Raw genomic sequence first — 6,551 nt, 5'->3', positions numbered from 1 at the left:
AAAGAGTCAACAAAAAAGGGAAAAAATCAAAAGAAAAAGAAGAAGAAGGAGGGAAAAAAGACTTTTAGTGACGTACCTCAACATGTTAACCTATAAATATTGATATCATCTTATAAGAATCCTAAGTTCCACAAAATGAGAAAGTTATAAATCTTCTAACAAATGAAATTGAGTGCATTATCTAAATCAAAAGATAAAAATAAAAAATAAAAAATAAAAAATATACTTCTACCGGAAATCCATCATTTTATCCCATACTACTAGTTGGTTGTTGAAAACTACTAATCAATTCACTAATTAATTTTACGTTACTTGCTTTTTTCAATTTTTTCTGTTGGATATTAATTGAGAACGTCAAACAACTTTTGTTGGAATATAGTTAATCTTACACACACTTAATAATAAAATTGTGTACCATTTCAGTTCATGATTAGCTCAAAAACACATTCATGCACCCAAACACAGAGATACAAAAACTAAAATTGCTAAATGTTAAAACATAAAGGAAATATCACATTGCATATGATGGAAACATGAAGGAGGCTACTCATAATTATTCAGGACTGTTTTACTGTTAAAGAAAAAAATATAAAAAGAGAGAGATAGAGAGACACAAAGACAGAAAAGAAAATCATATAGCTGTTTTCTCCTTCTTGATCCTGGCATTAACAAGAGAGTTGCTTGGAGCTTTGTTCTTGATCCTGACATCAACAAGAGAGTTGCTTGGAGCTTTGTTCTTGATCCTGACATCAACAAGAGAGTTGCTTGGAGCTTCAGGACTAATAATCCATTGCTCATCTTCATCTTCCAGCTCCACATCCTTCTCTTTAGACATTTTTATGCCTTGGTTCTTCTCCAAAGGCACCCTTGAAGAGGTAGCCAAACTGATTAGCCCTCCTGCAGTTGGTTGATTGGGCAATGGACTTACAGTCCTTTGCCCATGTTCATCTTCCAGCTTCACAGCCTTCCCATTAGACATTTTTATGCCCTCGTTCCTCTTCAAAAGCACCCTTGAAAAGGTAGGCAAAATGGTTAACCCTCCTACAGTTGGTTGGCTGCGCAATGGACTCATAGTCCTTTGCCTATATTTATCTTCCAGCTTCACTTCCTTCCCATAAGGCCTTTTTATGCCTTCGTTCCCCTTCAAAGGCACCCTTGAAGTGGTAGCCAAACTGGTTAGCCCTCCTGCAGTTGGTTGGTTGGGCAATGGACTCATAGTCCTTTGCCCATATTCATCTTCCAGCTGCATATCCTTCTTATTGGACATCTGTATGCCTTGCTTCCTCTTCAAAGGCACCCTTGAAAAGTTAGGGAAACTGGTTAGCCGGCGTCCTGCAGTTGACTGGTGAACAAAGTGAAGATACTTCTTTCTGTATTTGGCTGCCCACCTTTTCCTCCTCTCATCAAGAGTCTCATGTTTGTAATGGGTTGTCGTATGAGCTGCAAAATTTTGTGAGGTTAAGAACACTTTCAAGCACCTTGGACAAGTGTACGGACCATGTTTTTTGTGAGGAAGGCTGTGGGTTCTCCCATCTCCCTTCTTGCGAGTGCGATCTATAATTGGCCTCTCTGCATCTGCACCACTGGGTCTAGATTCAGCAGCAGATTTCTTCTTGCGTTCAGATTCAGCAGCAGATTTCTTCATGAGTTCAGACTCAGCAGCAGATTTCTTCATGAGCTCAGACTCAGCAGCAGATTTCTTCATGAGCTCAGATTCAGCAGCATATTTCTTCCTGAGCTCAGATTCAGTAGCAGATTTCTTCATGAGCTCAGACTCAGCAGTATATTTCTTCATGAGTTCAGATTCAGGCACAGCTGGTTTCTTCTCTTGACTCCTGTTAGACACATTAGAGTCAAAAAAGTCATGAAAATTCAAACCATTTTGATTCAGACAAAGATTTAGGTTATTATCATGATTCATCATAACCCTAGATTGAAATTCCCTTGGTGAAAATGGTGTCAGAAACCTGGTAGTCGTTGTCACCACCTCAGTGACAGCAACTTCTCCAAGGGAAAACTTTGGTTGCTGAGGGTGACCATGATCTCTATGAACCAGAACCCTATAAGGGCTAACATAAGTGCTTCTCATTTCAGTCATCTTCTGGCCTAAACCAAGCTGACCAAGGGCAACCATTAGAGGATTTCTCTGAGGAATCTGGGAAGTTTGGACAACCCCATTCAAACCCAGTTGAGAACCAGTCTCATTCACATGATTCTGGCCTGGGTTGGAGTTGACAGGCAGAAGCTGATCCATGGGATCATCAGCAAGGCTAAGACCGTTGGAGTTGACAGACAGAAGATGATCCATGGGATCATCAGCAAGGTTAAGACCAAATGGGTATGAGCTGAAGCAGTCGGAGCTTCTAGCCATGAATGGAGAGACAACAAAGGAAAGATTAAGGGCAATGCTAAATTAGCCAGTGAAGCGCATTAGTCTTGTGAGGATGGTATATATAAGGTAATTTCTGACGAGGGCATGAGAGAAATTGCAAGCTTTTTTCGCGTTGTATTTTGATTTGTTTTCAGAATTCGGGGCCACATGAATCGAGTGAGATTATGATGTTTCCATATATAAACGAACGGTATGGTATTATCTTGCTTTTAATATTTAGTAGGTATACTGAGATATGACGAGTAAAATTGATAAACGTAATCTAGCCATTTTTTTTTAAATAAAAGGGAAATAAATTATTAAAAAAATAATTATTTTAATGCTGCAAGTTTACTTTATTTTGTGATTTTTATTTTAAATATCCATTTGTACTCGGTAATTCTTCTTTAACATTTGTACTCGATAAAAAATGTTAAAATTAATTTTTTTAAACTTAAATTTACTTTTGAATTATTATTAAAAGGTCAATTAAGTTCAAATAAGACTAAGTAGAGTATAATTCCATTTTAAAATCATAATAAATTATTATTTTATTTATTTTTTAATAATAATTTAGAGATATATCTAGACTAAAGTTAAAATTTGAAATATTTAGTCTATACAATTTAGGAGTGTATTTGATCTTTTAACTATAAAGTAAAAGGTAGACACTATATAATTTATACGATTTTTTCTAGGCGTTAAATTTTTTATTATTTTAAGTTATAAGATAAATACTCAATTATAAAAAAAAATAATTACCTTTAAAATATGAAAGGTGAATGAAAATTTGAGTTTAAATCTCTCGCCATATATTTACAATGAAAAATTATTTTTATAATAAAAAATAACGAAAAACTAAAAAAAAACTATCTCTATAATAAAAAATAACGAAAAACTACTTCTATTACGTAAACTATATATTTACAACGAAAAATAACGAAAAACTATCTCTATAATGAAAAATAACGAAAAACTACTTTTATTACGTAAGCTAACGAAAAACTACCTTTGTAAGCTAATAGTAGTTGTAAGATTACACAAGCTAATAGTTATTAATTAACCAAAGTGTATTATTAAATCACAAAAGAAATTTAATTATTTATTAATACTACATAATATATACCGTTATAATATTTTTCCGCGTAAATTTAATCTGACTCATTTTGAATTAAAATTAATTCAATTCAGGTTAAACCAAAAAATCAATTTGAAATTTTAGAAGTATATACTAAAATATGCTTAATATTTTCCACTAAATCGAATAGATAATTAAATATTAAATTACATTTTTAAAACAAATTTCAATAATTTAATTAATTCTAATAATTAAAATAAATCGAATAGCATCCAAATTGAGGATGTCAGAGCCGAAAATAAACTTAAAAATAAAAAATAAAAAAAAGACTCACTAGGCAGGCATTCTTGGACATTTTATTGAAGTATTATTACTCATTTTGCCACTTCATAGTTGTGTTTTCCATATTAAACGAATACTGCCTTAACTTTTCTATGGGTGCGAGGATTTTCTTACCCGGATTTTTTTTACTATTACCATATATATGCATTTAATATATTTAATATTTAATTTTTTTTTTAAATTGAAACTATATTAAAATTCTAGAATTTTTTATTAATTATATATAATTAAGCTTAAAACAATTATAATTATTCTTTTCCTTTTTGTCTCTTTCTGCTTGGTTCTAATTCAAGACCATCACATGACCAAAACACTAAGATTTTCAAAAATTATCAACAGATTTTCTTTTGAAATTTATTGATAATTTCTATTGACAACATGTTTTGATCTGTCACTATTAATTTTTTTGGTAATTTTTACCAAATTATTTGAAATATGTCGGTAGTCAACAAATTTTTTAATTATATTACCAATTAATAAAAATTAAAAATTAAAAATTAAAAAATATTATTGTTCACCAGTAAATTTTCACCAATGCATTTCCAAATTTGTTAGTAATTTTGAAATCCGTTAATATTTTAAAGAATTAAAAAATATATTTTTATTACAAAATAAATTTTATAATTAATTTATTTTAATGTAAAACTATTTTTTAATTATAATTATATTGTTATTTTATGCAATCTCATTATTAGGGGTGATCAGTCAGTCAATTCAATTTAAAATTAAATCGAACTTAATAAATTAAAAATTGAAATTTTGATATTTATAAAAACTAAACCGAATTGATTTTGATCAGAAATTAAATCAAATCGATCTGATTCAGTTTGATTAGATTCGATTTGATTGGTTTAAATTTTTAATAAATTTTTTATTTTTAATATTTTAAAATTTAATTAGAATAGTTTAATTTTAATATAATCTAATCTCTATATTATTAAAAATAATATACTATAATCGATTCAGTTTAATTTTTTTGATTTTTTCTAATTCAAATCGAACCAAATCAAAATAATTAAAATTTTTGAAATTAAAAATTAAATCGAATTGAAATGAATAAAATATTAAATTAAAATTTTAAATTAATTCAATTCGATTATTTTTTTATTTGAACTGAATACTATTCACTTTACTAATTATTAGAAAGTAGGAAAATGGTATTATTTTAAGGAGAGAAAAAAGCAAGATAACGAAATTGTGAGAGAAAATAGAAAATGAGAGAAAAGTAAAATAAAAAAAATAAGAGAAGATAAAAAAAGTAGAAGGGAAAATAGAAAGAAAAGAAAAGGGAAAGAGAAAAGTAAGAAATAATAGAAAATATAATAAAATGAGAGGAAATAGAAAAAAGTGATAGAAAATAAATAAAATAATAGAAAACGATAGAAAAGGAAAAAATAAATTAAAATAAAAAATAATAATGAAAATAAAATAATCATTATAGAAAAGTAAAACTTTAAGATAAAAATAAAGAAAGTGAGATAATATTATAGTGATCTATCATTAATCTCTTATAAATTTATAAATTGATTGTTAAATATTATTATTAATAATAAATATTGACCTATAATTTTAAAATATTAGCTAACTGTTATTTTAATAAAAGAATTAAATTTTATAAAATATAAAAACTTTTTAATTAAGTAATTTAAAATAAAAATTAATTAATTAATTTCATAAAATGTCAAGGATTTCATAGTAATTTAATCCAAATAACAGTTATTACTGTGATTCATTTAAGTGCTTCACGAGATAATCATGATCTCGTTAAAAATATATAGGGTCCAAAATTATATTTCTTTAGATAAAATAATATTAAAATATTACATAATATAAATTTTAATTATATATTTTTAAATAATTATATTAAATTATGCATTAAAATTAAACTTATCAAAAAATTTAGCCAGGTCTAGCCGGAGTCAGCTCGACTTGAACCCCTCCTATAGCCGATATTGGGTTGAGGTCATTAACTCATCTCTAGGTTGAGCCCATCCTAACACAAATTATAGTGGGCCATGATCTCTTACTGAACCAATCCTGGGCCTTGGCCTTCCCAAATAACACCGTCTTCGAAGTCCATTTGAAATCTATTTGGAATTGTGCATTGCTGGAAAAAAATAAATACTCTAATCATTTTATAAATTTTTATCCACTTTACTTTTCTCAAAATTTTTTATTCATTTCTCAATTATATTTATTTTAAAAATATTATATTTTATTAAATATTAATTAATATTTTAAATACCCACCAATAATAATTAATAAAAATTTATTTAAAAATAAAATTAAGTTAAATAGAGTTATAATAATCAATTTATATATTATTCTCTTTATTTTATAATTTTTTTCTATTTTTTATACTTATTAAAAAATAACTTTTCTTAATAACTTTTTAATTACACCATCTCAAATATATTAAATTTTAGAAAAAATTACTATTTAATCTTTATAGTATAAATAAATTCAATAGTTAGTCCATTAATTTTGAAAAATGTATTAAAATATCATGATATTTAAAAGGTTTACTAATTAATCCCTCTATTAGTTTTAACTCTTAAATATTATAAATAAAAGAAAGTATAAAATATTTTTTATATGGAGAGACTAATTAATAAACTGTTAAAAAATCTAAGCAAGTAACTAATAAATTTTTTAAAATTATAAAAATTAAATAATAAAATTAACGTAGAGATTAAGTACGAGACTTTTTTAAATGTAATGGATATTTTAATATATTTTTAAAATTAAATGACTAATTAA

Source organism: Manihot esculenta, chromosome 3 (assembly GCF_001659605.2).
Source record: "Manihot esculenta cultivar AM560-2 chromosome 3, M.esculenta_v8, whole genome shotgun sequence".
NCBI classification, from domain to species: domain Eukaryota; kingdom Viridiplantae; phylum Streptophyta; class Magnoliopsida; order Malpighiales; family Euphorbiaceae; genus Manihot; species Manihot esculenta.
This window is presented reverse-complemented; position numbering follows the sequence as displayed.